General features: G+C 43.7%; 1 long non-coding RNA gene across 1 annotated transcript in view; it reads left to right on the plus strand.

Annotated features, from left to right (window-relative positions):
* Positions 1-17,895, plus strand: part of LOC310828145 — a 582,793-nt gene that overhangs the window by 480,926 nt on the left and 83,972 nt on the right. The gene's annotated exons all lie outside the window — the stretch shown is intronic.

A 17,895-nucleotide genomic window follows, 5' to 3' on the forward strand; every position in this document is an offset into this window, starting at 1 on the left:
AAGAAGCCCTGGACCATGGGGGAGGAGCCTAAGAAGCAGCTGCTTCCCATGCCAGTGTTGCCCATCCCATTATAGCTGGAGTATAATGTAGGCATTCTTATGAAGCAACATGAGAAGGTGTCCTGAATTGCAGAAGGCAAGCAAGTGAATATTCACAAACATTCAGATTTTGCCAGATTCTTTAAAGCTGAGTGTAGTCCATATTTTGAATGCCGAAATTTCAGACTGTTCTCTTAACCTTTCATCAAGCTACCTTTTGGGAACTAATTTTTGGGAAGAACCTCACATGTAAAATAAAGCTAAAAAGAAGAAATATCCCTTCCTACGATGGTTTATTCTACAAAAAAGCAGCTTTATAAGATTTATAAAATCAAATTCCCTAAAACGAAGGCTGCCAGTGGAGTTTGGTTTGTGACTATCAATGGAATGGGATAAATTTATGGTTCCCAAATATTTTTATTAGGAGAGGGGTGGCGCTTGCTCAGAATTATGGACCAGGGGTCCAGTCACCCTGCACAGCCATTACTCTGAAGATCAAACCTGACAGCAAAGTCTCTTTCCTGGGAAGGAAACCCATCTAGTCCAACTTCTCATCCTCACAGTGGTCAACCAGATGTCTTGTGTGGAACCCACAAGCAAGATTCAAGCTCAAGAACACTCTCTCCTCCTGGCATTCAGAAACATTACTGCGGAGGCAGAGCGTCGCCATTGTGGCTTGTACTCTCAATAGCCTTCTCCACCATGAAAAAAATCTAGTGACCTCTTTAGTGTCTCTGCTTCCTTCTTCCTTTTCATCAAAGGCAAGGCATAACTGTACCAGGAAGCAGCCTGAAGTGAAAGAGAGGGGGAGAGATTGTGTAGCAAACAAAAGGAGGTGCCAGGAAGAACAGTTCCATATGCAGCCAGACTATAGAAACCAACACACTTCCTGCATTACCAGTTAGCAAATCGCTAGATGCACCAAGCTTCACAGTGTATGCGGGAGATCTTCATTCGATTTCTCCTCTGTAGCCACAGTTAATCCTAGCAAAATCGCTATAACCTGCTATAACCCACTGCCACATTATCACCAACAACCTGGGCCTTCTCAGGACCTGTTTGGATGTGGAGAGGAATAAGCGAACTACAAATGCTGTAGATCAAGATTGGGGAGTCAATAGCTCTCCAGACATTGCTGGATTCCATTTTTTTAAAAAAATATTTTTATTGGAAATTTTATTTACAACATAACATAAACCTCCCACCCACCCCCCAATACAGAAATCCACCCTCATTAAACGTGAACATAACATACAATGAGCATAACATACAACAATACAAACAACCAAATAAAAGACTTCCTTTATCCTGTATCTGGCCTCCTTATTTACTTCTTATAAGCCGTTTCCTTTCTGAATAATTATTAAGATTTTTCTAATTATAACTTAAATATCCACAAAGTCTCCTGCAGACATTAATCGAAACAAGTCCAGGTATGTATTTTAGGGCACTATTTTGTGAAGTATTCTCTGCATTTTCCCCATGCTTTTTGAAACTCTTGTCTAGTGTGATCTTTAATTGCCTCTGTTAATCTAGCCAGTTCAATATACTCTAACAGTTTGTTTTGCCATTCCTTTTTTGTTGGCACACTTTTCTTTTTTCCAGTTTTTAGCAATTAAGATCAGATATTGCTGGATTCCAAATGCCATCAGCCCCAGCCAGCATGGTTATTGGTCAAGGATGATGGGAGTTGTGTTCCAACAGGATCTGGATGGCTTCATTTTCCCTATGTTCCTGCTATAGACCTTATGACCTTGAGTGCTCCCCAATTTCATAATGCAGCAGATGAGAAGAAAGGAAATATTGTCGGCTACAGCAATAGCAGCTGAATGAGCACAAACCATGCAGTTCTATGAAATCCAAAGTAATGTGTTAGATAGATGCCCACTGCTCAGAGAGGGTTAGCATATCAAACACAGATTTTTTGCATGTGATTATCTCATCCACTGTCAATACCTCAATTAATTATGGAGTCTTTGGGGTGGTGAGACCCATGTGTTGGAAGCTGCTGCCCCAAACAGGCTCACCTGATTTCTTCTCAACTTGTTCCTAAAAGTCATAGAATCATAGCAATGTAAAGTTGGAAGGGACCGTGAGGGTCCAGCCCCCTGGAACGCAGGAATCATTTGCCCAATGTGGGTTTCAAACCCATGACCCAGAGATTAAGAGTCTCATGATCTACCAAATGAGCCATCCTGAGCAATCATTACAGGTTCAATACATCTTTGACTTGAGCAGAACCCTCTTTATATTCTCCATGTTGGTTACTCCACAACGCATCGTGTCTAACTATGGTGACTGGCTAAAATTGGGTGACTATTCATAAATTGCATATGAAAGTTCCAGAAACAAATATAGTCCCCTCTATTTGGGACATACTGCTAACTTTGACTTCTGTAATTATCCTCATTCACCTCCAGTGAATCTTTCTTTCCAGACATTCTCAGAATTAATATGGGTTTGCTTACATTGACAAAAAAAAAAAACCTTTGGACATTCACTGTAACATATGCATTTAAAGGAAAAGAAAAAAGTACACCCCATGTTGAAGACTGCTGTAAAAGATAAGCTATGGTTCTGGAAAAGCTGGAGACTACTAAACCTGCCCTTATATCGGTCATATTTTCAAAACACGCACATTTGGGCAGTATTGATTGCTTACACTGTCCCTTAATGTATATATTATGTACCCATAACTATGTGCACAAATCTGGGGTTGTGGGGGAAACCAGATCCTCTTGTAGACTCGGTAGCTGGTTCCCCTTTGAAGCTTTTGTTTGGACGGGATGTGGTTATCAGCGATCTTGATAGAAAACATTTCAGTGTACACACACAGACATTCAGGGTCTATGCACACAAGTTTGCCTTTAGTAACCTCAGAAATACAAGCAGAGCAGAATTACGGTAGGTATGTAAACAAAGAGGTCACAAGGTTAATGTCTACTTATGCCATTCCTCAAGCCACTCACTAAGTAGAATAATAGCTGGAAGATTTTGAAAGAGTTCCCTAAGAGCAAAGTCAAGACAAACACCACAAGGATTCCAGGCACCAGCTTCAGAAAGGAATCCTGAAACAGCATACATTTTTGTCTATTATTATTATTATTATTATTATTATTATTATTATTATTAGGCTACAAACAACATGTATAAGAAATACAAAGAAATTATTCCAACTTGAGGATAGTCCTTTCACATTCTATCTATACCTATATCTATTTTTTAGGGATGCAGGTGGCACTGTGGTCTAAACCACTGGGCCTCTTGGGATTGCCGATCGGAAGGTTGGTAGTTTGAATCCCTGCGACGGGGTGAGCTCCCACTGCTCTGTCCCAGCTCCTGCCAACCTAGCAGATTGAAAGCATGCCAGTGCAAGTAGATAAATAGGTACTGTTGGGGCAAGAATGGGCCTTTTCTGCAGTGGCTCTCTGTTTGTGGTACGCTCTCCCTAGAGAGGCTCACCTGGCACCTTCATTGCATATCTTGAGGTGCCAGGTGAAAACTTTCTTCTCCCAGACCTTTGGCTAATTAAACCATCTATGACCTTTTAAACTGGAGTGGGGGTTTTATTGCTTTGTTTGTTATGATCTTATGTGTTTCCGTGTCTTTATACAGTAAACCTCCCTGTCATCCTTGGTTGAAGGGTGGAATGTAAATTGAATAAATAAAGAAAACAAAAATGATCAATGAGTAGTTTTGCCTGGGGGAATACTCTCTCTCAACAGCAGTATCAAACTCGGAATGAACAGACTCAGCACAAGGCAGCTTCCTATCTTCCTAATTCCAAAAAATGACTAGGGAGGGCTAATGCCCTGCCTCCTCCAAGGATCCTTTGGGCATCAGAGTGCACAGGAGATTTTTTTTAGGAGCCAGTGGGGCAAAGGAAAGGAAATGCTACTACATATAAAATTATTCATTCCACTGAAGCACATTGGCATTTGCATGCACAACAGAAATGTACCTTCCTCTTTCAGGTGTCTTTCTTTATCCCAAAGTGACAGCCCAGGGGCAGGGCAGGGAACTGACAGAAACATGAATGAAAGGTGTTTCAGTGTATCCCAAGAGGTGTTGTTTCCAAAGCGTGTGCCCGGCAGGGAGGGCATTTTAGTATTCCCTGGTGGAATGCCTAGGGAAACAGACACAAGAAACAGACCAATTCAACAGTTAAAGGCTCTCTTGAGGTTGGGAGGTGGGGTGCTGAGGGTGAGCCCAAGACACACACATATAAAGATAATGGGAGAGGATTTACCCCAGCAAATTATTTGTCAAAATTACAAATACTCAAATACAGATGGTCATTTACCCTCGCTAGATTCAATGTGCTGCCATCCGCCTTACTGCAGGGCAGATTTGAGGGTAAACCATATGTGGAACGAGTCTGCCCCTGCGGTTTGATGGAGGCAGAAACTGTCTCTCATGCTGCCATTTATACAGGGATATATGCTTAGTATTTATCACTCCTGTTATACAAAAATCTCCAAATCATAGCTGTCAACCTTCCCTTTTTTTGCGGGAAATTCCCTTATTCCAGCGCTGTTTCCTGCTGCTTCCCGCTGCTTCCCGGATTGTTAGATATCCCGTAGGCTGTCCCCAGGACAGGTGAGGCTGCTGATCCCTTATTTTTGAGGCTGCTGATCCCTTATTTTCAAATATGAAAGTTGACAGCTATGTTCCAAATGGGTCCGAACTTCAATGTCTAAAACTCCTGGTAGAGGACAAGGATCTAGAGATCATGCTAAGGGTGGCCAAATTCTGTGTGAGTGCCATAAAACTTAGGGAACAAGCTGTACTACCAAACTGATTAAGGTTTTAAATGATAATTTTAGGTTATATTTTAGTGATCAAGATTTAATATGTTTTTTTTAAACTGTCGCTATATCTGAATTGTCTCTGTTATACCCAATTGCAATTCAATGTATTCCTGTTGTGTTTTATGATTTTCCTGATATTGTAAGTGACCCGGAACTGGTCTGTGACTGTAATAATAAAATTCACGCATATCCCCAAAACGATCACTCAGTCATATGAACAGGCCTACCAATTCAGAGAGGCCAAAAGGCTGATGAAGAGGCCAAAGACCACCTTGGCTGTCTCTTAGTGCAGACCCAGGTCATCCATCCTGAGCTTCCACAGCCGCCGCCTGCCATGAACCATCACTGGCAGAAACAGCAGCTGATATGTACTATGCTTATGACAGCATTTTATTTTCTTGCTAATTATGCTGTTTCAATTGTGCTTTTATATTCAACTTCCTTTAGTAATGCTTTCTTTTCAAATGTTTAAGGCGATTTTTATTTTGTTAGCTTTGCTGGTTTAAATGTGTATTCTGTAGCTGACCTTTGTACTGATTTATTTCGAAATCTTTGAGATAATATTTTAGTTTCCTCTTAATTGGGCAGTTTTGAATGTAGACCTTATATTTTACTTTCTTCTGTAATGTTTTATTGTGGGTTGTTTTAATGTAGGTTGTAAACCGCCCTGAGATTTTATTCCCCCTTAAAAATATACAGCAGTAGGGAAATAAATTTTTTAAAGAAGGGAAAACGAAAAAAGAAAAAAAGAAAAAAACCAATATGAAATAAACCGTCTGAGGATATGTAGTTTATAAAAGATATAAGTTCTGGCAAAAGGTTCCAGTCATTCTCCCTGTATCTCCAGAAGATAAATATAAACGCTTATCAAAAAGTTCCTAGTGTCTAGCTGCCCAGCTTTTCCAGAACAGTTTACTTTGGCAGATCGCTCGGTTTTGCCTCTGTAATTAAATGATGAGATCATAGGAAACTCCATCTTATCGCATTGCCTTTTATTTACATTGTTCCTAATGCTTTGGCCTCCCTTGCGCACTCGGTCTCTCTCTCCTTCCTCTCTGAAAGCAGGAGGGGAGTGCCAAGCCCGTCCCAAGCCTTCCAGAACCCCTAGCTCAGCACTTTCTTGGTATTTGGTCCTACAGAGACCCATCAGCCAAGGCTGTGAGTGCATTCTGTGCAGCTGTGTGGTCACAGAGCCGAGCAAGTGCTACCTCTTATAATCTCTGGGACAGAACCTTCCACAGCTGAGAATCTCAGTTTAGGTTCATAGGGAGCCTGTCTTAGAAGAGATCAGGCTGTTCATCCATCTGTCCCAGCATCGTCTGCTTTGACTGGTAGCAGCTCACCTGGGTTTTCTGGCAGAGGCTTTCCTGCCCCCCAATACTTTAATCAAATTGGCACCCCTGCCTCCAAGCAGCTTGAGGTGGTATTCTCTACCACCAGAGATAAGTCTCCAGGTGTCTTTCCGATGTTCAGTTACAAGAGTCAACACAGCATGCCAAGAAAACAAAAAGTTGTAAGAGGCATTCATCATACCAGATAATGACTATAAGCAGTGCTTTGCTTCTAGAAAAATAGGTGCTGGTATTGCATACTTTTGAGTACCCCCAGAAAAAATTGATGACTATAAGCAATAATTGTACTTATATGGGACTCACCTGTACAGGCCTTGTGGCCCACTGTGTGCCTCAACTCACAGACTGGAGAACGCTGCTCCAAGGCAGCCTTCCTCATCCTTGATCTTCCTTTGTCCTTTGCCCTGAGGAGAGGCCATACGCCAGTAGGCCAGGAGGAAAAATGGGAGAGGCCTAAGGTGCTCATCTTGCCTGTGGGCTTCCATACCCTCCAACATTTCTCCGACGAAAATAGGGCATCCCATTCCACAATGATTATTTTTACTATTTATACCCCACACATCTTACTGGGTTGCCCCAGCCACTCTGGGCTTGTTGTTGCTTAGTCATTTAGTTGTGTCCGACTCTTCGTGACCCCATGGACCAGAGCATGCCAGGCACTCCTGTCTTCCACTGCCTCCCGCAGTTTGGTCAGACTCATGTTTGTATCATATATAAAAGCCTAATAAAACAGTAAACATTTTTTTAAAAAAAACCTTCCCTTTACAGGATTGCCTTTGGATGGCTCGGAGATCGGATAACTCCATACCCTTTAACGTTTTTCCAATGAAAATAGGGACGTCCTAATGTTAGGCTTCAGTGAATCCGATACCTCCCACAGTGGCAGTCAAGAAGCAGATAAACAAGGAAAGTTCTTACCAAGTAATTTATTCACTATGCACCGAGAGAGATGAAGGAATGCAGTCTCACTGAGATAATGGCGTTGCTCCCAGTAAAGTCCCACCCCCTCCATCTCTCTTATTCTACGTCATCCCTGTGTCGGCTAATCTGAGCTTTCTGCCTCTGAGCTTTCTGTTCTACTACCCTCAATGCTTGCCTGGTCCTGGGAGAAGCGGAGTCAGGAATGCTTTCCAAAGACACTGAGTCTATCAGCTGTGTTTCCCCTGGTGCTTCTTCTTCCTGCTGTTGCCCTTCCAATATTTCCCAGCTTCTCCCCTCTGCAGCCCCTGAATTATGCCCTTCTGCAAACCACTGTACTAAATCTATGTTGTCCTCTTGTTCTCGGGAAGGTTCAGGAGAAGTGTTGAGCAGCCTCCACCATTCCTCCTCAGTCCATCAAAAACCAGGATGGCTTCTCTAAATCAGAGATGTCCCTGGGAACTAGGGACAGCTGGAGGGTCTGGGCTTCTCAAGGGCATCTGGCTGGCCACTTTTGAAAGCAGGATGCTGGACTTGATGGAATGTAGGTGTCATTGGGCATGGCTTGACTTATGTTCTTAGCAATTGTTATACAACATTATGTTCTAATAATCTTATGGATTACAAGAGACCCTTAATAAGGTATCTCAACACTCCTACATACTTCTCTGCCCCGGGCCATCTCTCGTCACTCAAGCATTGCTCGTTATCAAAATGGGGATAAGCCAATCTGTCAATTATGGTTTCCCTGTGTCCCAACCCCGCTCTTTTAAAGTCCTCATGAAATTCACCTGCATCTGAGTGTGGATTTCTTCTAATATTCACATTTTTTGTATTCAGTTTGTATCATGCAAAGTAATTTCCCCTCAGAGTGCATTTTCACTAATATATGTATTTACAAGGATGCTTCAAACTCATATATGCATCTTTGCAAACATTATTTGGCTGGGATGTTTTAAGTGTTAGGGGAGGGGTAGCTCACTGTGAACTTCTCCCTTGTTCTCTTAGAATGGCAATAGTGCCCACCTGAGAGGTGCAGGAGCTAAACCCCAGTGAGTTTTTTCTGGGGGGGCAAAAAGTCCTGGTAGTACTACAGTTGATACAGAAAAGCAATAAATGGATGGTATTGAAGAGGGCTGATTTAAACCTATCCCCTAAATTGTTGTTGCCCCAACAGCACTGCCCTGGCATATAAGCGGGACCTCTAACTTTTCCTTAATAGACACGGATTTGCTAAGTAAACTAACTTATTCTGAATAGAGCCAAAGTTGGGTTCCCTTCCCTGCTTGTGAGCACGTGCAACGTTTGTTTACATTTACAATAGAGCCAGCCTTTCAAGTATGTGTATCTTGGCCAAGGTTGTCATTTTCTGCTCTGCAACCTTCTCCAGAGTTTCCCAGGCCGTTAAGTCACAATGGAAATCTTTGAACTCTGTGATGAACAAGCTGGGGACATTGAAACACCAATGGATCACCCAATGTGGCTGGACGTTTTGCATCTTTCCAGTACCATTGTTACAGCAGATCTGCAATGCTTCCTTCAGGTTCTTCTTTTTTTAATCTCCAGGTGAAGCTTGTTGTATTCTTGTATGGTGTAGTGGTTAGGAGCGGTAGTCTCGTAATCTGGTGAACCGAGTTCGATTCCCCACTCTTCCACATGAAACTGCTGGGTGATCTTAGGCTAGTCACACTTCTTTGAGGTTTCTCAGCCTCACTCACCTCCCAGAGTGTTTGTTGTAGGGGAAGAAGGGAAAGGAGAATGTTTGAGACTCCTTAGGGTAGTGATAAAGCGGGATATCAAATCCAAACTCCTCCTCCTCCTCTTCTTCTTCTTCTTCTTCTTCAGCCAAAATAAACAAACAAACCCAACTGCTGTGCACTTCCATACAAATGGAGGAGGCTGAGGGGAAGGTGGCCGGCAGACGCTATCCCCACACCGCCCGAAAAGGCAGCCCCAGTGCCTGCACGTGTCCGAGCCACCATGTCACTCACAGGAGAGACACACGGCTCAGGCACACTGCAGGCCCCCCACAGTAAGTGCCTGCCCAGGGCGCGCCCCCCCTCACGCCCCCCTTCCTGCTATCCTAGTGGTAAAATAAAAAAGGACCTAAATACAAAATGCCTCTGAGCACATGCATAAAGGCATTCCTCTGAGAAAGAATCTGGCTTCTGTTTTTAGAGATGGATCTGAGTATCAAGAATGGGCAAACATCAGTTTGTGCATTTCTTTTAAAAAATATACTCATGAGAATTCAACAACATTCTCCTCATATTCATATTTTTGCAGGCAGCGGCGTAGCGTGGGTTATCAGCACCCGGGGCAAGGCAAGTAATTTGCGCCCCCTAACCCGGGGCAAGGCAAGTAATTTGCGCCCCCTAACCCGGGGCAAGGCAAGTACAGTAATTTACTCTCCCAAGCAGCAGCAGCGAGGCTTCTCTTTCCCCCGCGCTCTCCCGGAGCTGCCTCTTTTCTTTCCTTTTTTCCCTTTCTCCAAGGCTTTTCGCTTTCTCTCCTTAATTGATTCCCCCTCCACACCGCGGCGTTTCCTGGCTGCTTCCCCCCCCTTCCCCTCTCTCTCCTCCTCGCTCTGCTTGCCTTGCCCTGCCCTGCCTGAGGGTGCCCTGAGGAGACTCCGCTCTCCTTTCTGACCAGGCGAGGTAGAAAAAAGGGGGGAAAGTCTCTTCCCGCCCCCTCGCCAGACTCCCTGCTCGGCGCGGCCAGTGGAGAGGGAGCCGCAATTACCATACAGCTCCTCTTCCTCCACTTCGCCAAGCTGTCAAAGCCCGGCAGCAGCGGCAACGGCAGCAGCAGGCGCAGCCAGACCCCCGCCAGCCAGCCAGCCAGCCCGCCCGCCCGGCTTCCTCTCCTTTTTTTGCCCGCGGCAGAAGGCTTTGCTCTCCCCCTTCTGCGACCTCCTCGCCAAGCCGACCGAGCGCGGGCTCCCTAACCCGTGGATTTTATTAGGGGCAGAGAGCTGCTAGTGCGAGTGCGCCCCCCGTCCAAGTTGCGCCCGGTGCGGCCGGCACCCCTGGCACCCCCCATGCTACGCCACTGTTTGCAGGCAAATGATATGCACATATTTGCAAAGCAATTTCCCCTAAGATACTGCATTTTTGTCTGCTATTATCACTAATACATGCATTTTTATGCCCACTTTTCCCCACTGCTTGGAAAGGTCATTTTAAAAAGGAATAAGTTTGAGTTCCTGTTCACTTTTTCCAGAGAGGAACAAATTCCATCCCAGTTCAAGTCACAGTTCATTCATGTGGTTCTGGGCATTTAAAAACAACAACAAACCCAGCCTTCTGAATTTTACAAGCTATTATGCCAAAGTATAAAAAAAATACTTAAGAAGACTAAGAAAAAATCAAGACACCAGTCTAATGAGAAAAATAAATAAAGCAATTTGTTGTGAACATTAACTAAAAATAGCAGCAGTGCCTTTTCAGAGAGACAAAAATGGCAAATGCAGTAGCCACAGTGAAACACAGAGGTCAGTGTGATAAAACACTTGTATACATATAAATTACTGAAATAAAATTAAAATTGATTTGAATTCAAAATTTTCCAAAGTTTCACTTCATTCAGATGTAATTTGGATATTTTTGCATTAATTCACTGAATTAGTGCATCTGAATTAGTTCATTCCAAACACTACTTTCCCCTAATATAGGTGTTTTTGTAGATATTTTTTGTCTGGAGAACTGCATCGCAAAATTTGGAGATGGGCTGATTTCAAAGGATGGCTGTGTTTCGAGAAGTGAAAATTAGGCAGGTTTGCCTGTAAATGAATTGGATTTTCCCTCCATCCCTGCTGAGGAACGGTTGTCTGCACTTATGCAGAAGGCATTCTATCTTTTACCTGAAGTCACTTATTATTATTTTTCAATGTAAAGACAAAGTGCCTCTGAACATTTTCAGAGTGTCTTGTGAAAGTTTTTTTTAAGCCTTACAAAAAGAGGCAAGGGGTTGTTGTAGTTTAGTCGTTTAGTTGTGTCCGACTCTTCGTGACCCCATGGACCAGAGCACACCAGTGTCTTCCACTGCCTCCCGCAGTTTGGTCAAACTCATGCTGGTAGCTTCAAGAACACTATCCAACCATCTCGTCCTCTGTCGTCCCCTTCTCCTTGTACCCTTCATCTTTCCCAACATCAGGGTCTCTTCCAGGGAGTCTTCTCTTCTCAGGAGGTGGCCAAAGTATTGGAGCCTCAGCTTCACGATCTGTCCTTCCAGTGAGCACTCAGGGCTGATTTCCTTAAGAATGGATAGGTTTGATCCTCTTGTAGTCCATGGGACTCTCAAGAGTCTCCTCCAGCACCATAACTCAAAAGCATCAATTCTTCGGCGATCAGAAAATGCAAAAGATTGAATGCACATTGGTTTCCTTGACTTTGCATGTGTCTTGCTTTGCAACTGGTGAAGAAGGTGAAAAAAAATCTAGCTGGGACAGTATAATTTTGTGCTCTAGCCAGTTCGCACGTCCCGTTGTTGCTACTTCTACTTTTCCACTTCCCTCCCTGAACATCTCCAGTGTCAATGTCGGCTTCAAGAAGTACCACGTGTGTTTTTTTGAGGGGGGCTATTTGGAAAAGGGTAGGCAGCGAGTTTGGCTCTTGGCTCTTGTACCTTAGAATTAGATGGCTATAAATATATGTAACTGTAGGCACTGCCCAGTGTAGCGTTTCTTCATAAAATGCTGCTTGAAAAGCGTGGAGAGGATAGTGGGGATCTTTCTCTCTCCTTCCCTCCACACCTCCACTCCCCAGCTTGGTAAGAGGAAGTTATTATCTGCGATAAAAGCGGCTGTTGACATTAGAAATACAGACTCAAGGACCCAGACGGGAAATTTAATAAAAAGAAAACAAATGTCGGAGGGAAAGGGGAGGTTAACAGTATTGCAAAGCAAAGCCAGATGCAGCAGTAAATATCTACCCAGAGGCAAAGTACGAGCTACTACCTTTCAGGCGAGCTTGCACAGCTCAGTTACTCATTACGTCGGACATGGGGGGAGACACACACATGCCCTTTGGTTGAAGGCAAGCAAGGCCAATTACGTCTCTCATTTTGACATCTTGTGGCAGCCCGGGAGAGGGAAAGACGGTTAAAAGGTGTATCAAGAAAGCTTTTCTTCCAGGCTTCACAATTCTAGTTTTTTCCTCCCTCTTCCAACACTAGAAGTCACAGACATCCCATGAAGCTAAATGTTTGAAGATCTAGGATGGAGGCGGGGGGGGGGGGGAAGAAAGTACTTATTCACATAGCATACAGTTAAACTAGGGAACTGTCTCCCAGTGGAGGCAGGAGTGGCCACCAACCTGGATGCTTTCAAAGAGGATTAGACAAATTCGTGGGGGAGAAGGCTATCATAGAATCCTAGATTTGTAGAGTTAGAAGGGATCCCAGGAATCTCATCCATAACAGATGACCATCCAACCTCTGCTTAAAAACCTTCAAGGAAGGAGAGTCCATCTTCCGAAGAAGACTGTTCCATGGTGGGCGCCTGCATCTAGCCATGATGCCTATGTTATACCTCCCCTGTTGAGAGCAGTGATCCTTCTGAATGCCAGCTGCTGGAAACCAAAGAAGAGGAGACTACTCTTGTGCTCAAGTCCTGCTTGTGGGTTTCCCCGCAGGCTGGCCACAGTGGGAACAAGATGCTGGGCTTGAGCACATACCTGTTGAAATATACTCGGAGTCCTGTAGTGATTTCATGCTCTTTATTGCAGCTTGTAAAACAGTGATTGAATTGCCCCCCCCCCCCGCAAACCTCAGGGTTTTTTATACATTATTTACTCAATGAGTCCTGTCTAATTGGCTGATTCTGCTTCCCTCCTGGAGCCTGATTGGTCTTTTCCTGCAGGCCAATCAGTTGTTGCATTCTATGATCCTACTTGCCTATTGTTCTAGGATCCAAGCTTAGTACATAACACTTGTAGGGACAGGCTGCTGCAAAGGCCCATCTAGTTCTGTCTCCTGTTCTCATAGTGGCCAAACAGATTCCTATGGGAAGCGCATAAGCAGGACATGAGTGCAGCCACACTCTGCCCACCTGAGATCCCATGAGTAGTCTTCAGAGGCCTCTGGTGGTGGAGGTAGACAATAGCCATTGTGGCAAGTAGTCATTGTGCCCTACCACTGAGCTACAGCCCTTCCCCCAAACCTACTGCGTCTGTGCTGAACCTCATGAAGGGTGACTGTTTCAGCACATGACCCTAGAAGTGCTTTGGAGCAATTTGCTTATCATCTGTGTGTGTGCATGGAGATTGCTTGTTTGCTTATGTTCTATTTATGAATCTACGCCAGAGAGGAAGTGTAAGGGAGCTATTTCCAAACCAAATGTTTACATTTTAACCAATGCAAATTCCAAGCTTAAATTATCGGTGTGGCGAAACCAAAACACCTGTGCGCTGCCTTTTGAAATGGATTAAAACGGGAATAGCTAACCTGTATCTTCCCACCCCACCATGCGGTGAGACTGCAACCCTGACCATTGGCCATGCTGGCTGGAACCAATGGCAGCTGGAGTTCAGCAGCACCTCAAAGGCCACAGGTTAGACACCCCAGCAGACTCACTTTGGAAGTTGGTCAATTCAACATTTACGGTTTGATTTGATATCCCGCTTTATCACTACCCTAAGGAGTCTCAAAGCAGCTAACATTCTCCTTTCCCTTCCTCCCCCACAACAAACACTCTGTGAGGTGAGTGAGGCTGAGAGACTTCAGAGAAGTGTGACCGGCCCAAGGTCACCCAGCAGCTGCATGTGGAGGAGCGGGGACACGAACCCGGTTCCCCAGATTACGAGACTACCGCTCTTAACCACTACACCACACTTGAAGCGTTCAGTTAAACTCTGCAATGGGTTCAAGCTCCACAAAGAACAGGGCTCTCTCAGGGGATTAAAAGCATCCAGCTTCTTCATAGGCATGACAGGGAAGGCTCTGTTACTCAGAAGCAAAAGCTTTTGCTGCCTCTCCACTGCCCCCGCACTCAGCACTGTCTCCAGGATAAACTTGAGTGCAGACCTCTTTTTTTCTTTTTTAAAGCCTTTCTAGTGTTCCCAAGCTTTCACTCCAGGCAATAGGTTTGGCAGTTGTGAATCTGAAGTGGATCCATTTAAGATGATCAGAGGAAACAGGCTGACAGTGAGCTGATTAGAAAGCTCTTCGAGGCTCCCGCACTGAAGGGGAGGTATTCTTTCCTGTGTGTGCTGCCTAACCAGAACTCAGGGGCACAGTTAAGGCAGATTTGATATCCATCCCTTGGAGAGCTTTGTGTGCATGTCCAGAGACACCAAACAGAGTGTTTTGAAAAGCAGGACAGCCAACCAGCCCTTTGCCAGCCTTCCTGTCTTCTTCAAGTTCTGCTGTGAGGAGGGAGATAATAAAGGAAACAATATTGTGGAGAACTGGAGGAATTTAAAGTGACAATGACAAGCAACTTCCTTAACTCTTGTCTTATTGAAGAATCCCAGAAAATGACTCTTCTTTCTTTCTTTCTTTCTTTCTTTCTTTCTTTCTTGCTTGCTTGCTTGCTTGCTTGCTTGCTTGCTTGCTTGCTTTCTTGAATTTTCTATAAATAGCATATCAGGAAAAAGTGACAATATTTTGAGTGCTAGAACATTTCAGAGCATTAATTTCTGGCTGAAGGACAACCACGTTTGCAACTCTTACATATATGTGTGGAAGAAGAGATTTTGAGTTTTGTTTTGCTTTCTAAATGCTCCTCCAATATCAGTCCAGTTATTGGGTCACTGCCATTTTTTAAAATTTTATTTTTATATTACAGTTTGGAGGAGGAGGAGGAAAGAGTTTTATTTGAGGGAAATGTTCAACAGCCTTTAAAGGGAATGTTAAGATCAATGAAGTAAAAAGCACTCCTACGGCACCAGCTCTAAATTAATCCAGTTTTCATTCATATTTCAAGAACCTACAGCGTTAAACAAAGCACGTCTGTCACTCCTTTCACTGCTGCTTCCGCAATCTAGGAAGTGGGAGGACCCACAAAGTGCTTCAGGGATGGCATGACTTATAAGGAAGAACCCACAGAGATCCAAAAATATTAGGGTCAAATATAGCCCAGACGTGTGGTTAAAGTAAAAGTGGTCCAGATACTGTGCAGATGCATAATGGCATTGCTTCGGGGGCAAGGAACCCATGGCCTTTTTTTCAATCCCAGTCAACATAGCCAGTGTTCAGGGATTATTATGATTATGATTATTTTCATCAGGAAAATAAAGCAGGAGGAGGAGGGCACTATTCTTGCATGGCTCACAACTTATGTTTGTGCTGTATATTAAAGGATGCAGCTTTGCTCCAGTTCTGAGCTGCCACTGGATGTGACAGGTTTCATGTTAAGCCTGTTCCACATCCCTTATACTACAGCAAATGTATTTCATAAAAAGGATCAAATGTCTGTTGTGAAGGCAATCCTGTTTTAGCCTTCCTGACTCTGCAACAGCTGTAAGGCTAGCCTTGCTAGCGAAGGAGTTTTCTCTTCCGGTTTCTTGCTGCTTCTTTTTGATTGGGTCTCGTTTTGTATATTGGAAGAACACTGTAAAGCCCTTGAGATGCTCATAAAGTCTTTCATTGGCTTGCTGGACCCACCAGAGAAAGGGTGTGTGGGTGGCATTCATGCAAGGAGCTTATCAACCTGTCTGAAACAGTTGTGCTTTTTTGGCCCAGAGCAGATAAATAAATGAAATGAATTAAACAAGGAGGAAGAGTGCCAGCTTTGCTGCCTTAAATCACGTTGCCATTTCAGATAGTAAATAACGATGTGTTTGGAGAATTTCTTGACTAATTGCCATAGTCGAGTCTGCCTCTCTCTGCCCCGCTTATGTATGTACACAACAAGCCTTTTAAAGCGGAGGTCTTTCCCAGTTTGCATTTGTAGCGGAATTGTTTTATTGTTTTATTGCTTGTGTGTTTGGTGCTCTCGACTCTTTTGGGAGAAAGAGCAGGATTTAATAAATAAATAAACACACCAGGGAGGCTGATCCATTACCATGAATGGGGCACTGCCCTACCAACCTCAAGCCGCCCTCAACCAACCCCCACTCTAGAATGCTTACGGTGCCTGCAAATTTAACCAGCTTCTGACAACAAGAGGGGCAAAGACTATAAGCAGTGAATGGGGGAAGAATAAAGCTTCATTTTCCTGAAGTGCCAAATTAGAGTCTGTTATGTACTGAGTTGAATAGGATCCAAAAGGAAGCAGTCTGATTGGTCCTAGAACAATAGGATTCAGAATGCAGCAGTCTGGTTGGTCCTAGAACAATAGGATTCAGAATGCAGCAGTCTGATTGGTCCTAGAACAATAGGGTCCAGAATGCAGCAGTCTGATTGGTCCTACAACAATAGGATTCAGAATGCAGCAGTCTGATTGGTCCTACAACAATAGGATTCAGAATGCAGCAGTCTGATTGGTCCTAGAACAACAAGATTCAGAATGCAGCAGTCTGATTGGTCCTAGAACAATAGGATTCAGAATGCAGCAGTCTGATTGGTCCTAGAACAATAGGGTCCAGAATGCATCAGTCTGATTGGTTCACAGGAGCCACCCAATCCAGCTCCAGGTGGAAGTGGATCCGCAACCTGATTGGCCTATAGGTGAATCCCAGAATTAGCCAATCACATGGGGCCCATTGTGTAAATAATGTATATAAAGCAGACATTCTGGGGAACCTTCCATTCCTCCTCACCACTATGAGCTGAATAAAGAGCATGAAATCCACTCTCGACTCCGAGTATATTTCAGAGTCCAAATTGAAACTTGTGCTTGATGAACACTCTAGTGTATAGGCATGAATTACTTGGTTGAAATCAATGGATTTAAGCACACCTTACGCCAGTGGTTGCAACTTATCACCAAACTTAAAACCATGGAGAAACCTGGTCTGAACAAAGACCTTGGATTCTTATCTCATTATACATGACAAAGCCATTTTTCACCTTTTCACCCCTTGCTTTTTTCTGTAAGACCTATTGCAGTCGTTAAGAGTCGTCAACAGGCTCATCACAGCTATCTGCCAATCACCCATTCCCACCACCCTTCTGAGTAATACCCCTCCCCACCTTCTCACTATATAGAAGGGTCTGGAAACTTCTGTTTCAGTGTATCTGAAGAAGTGTGCATGCACACGAAAGCTCATACCAAGAACTGACTTAGTTGGTCTTTAAGGTGCTACTGGAAGGAATTTTTTTTGTTTTGCCAGTGGTTTTGTGACCCATATAAGAATAGACATACTCAGTAAGGGCTGTGCTTTTGACTCACAGCAGCAGTTTGAAGATCAAGTTTAATCCCCCCGATTTATTATTTGTGCAAATGATTTACTAGATGACTAAATCCTAGTCATACTCAAGAGTACACCCATTGAAATTGATGGATATGGCTAACCGAAGTCATGAATTTTAATGGGTCTACACTTTGTAGATACTGCCCCAAGCATTTATTGTTAAATTCATTTAGGAATCAGGATGTGTGCATAGAAAGGAGAAAAACAATGTGCTCATACCAATGTTAATATATATATATATATATATATATATATATATATATATATATATATATACACAGAGAGAGAGAGACTAGTAAAGTATCCAGAATATCTAGTTTTTCACCCAAGCTTGGTGTGCTTTGGAGTTGAATTCCCATAAAAGTGCTGAAGCGCATCTTTGATCTCAGGATATATTTCCTTTATAAAAAGAGGTTAACATAACTGAGGTCAAGTGGGATATGTCATGTATCTAGTAAAACAGTGGTCGCGCTCTGAAGC

The sequence above is a fragment of the Podarcis gaigeae genome, assembly GCF_964106915.1.
Source record: "Podarcis gaigeae genome assembly, chromosome: 12".
NCBI classification, from domain to species: Eukaryota; Metazoa; Chordata; class Lepidosauria; order Squamata; family Lacertidae; genus Podarcis; species Podarcis gaigeae.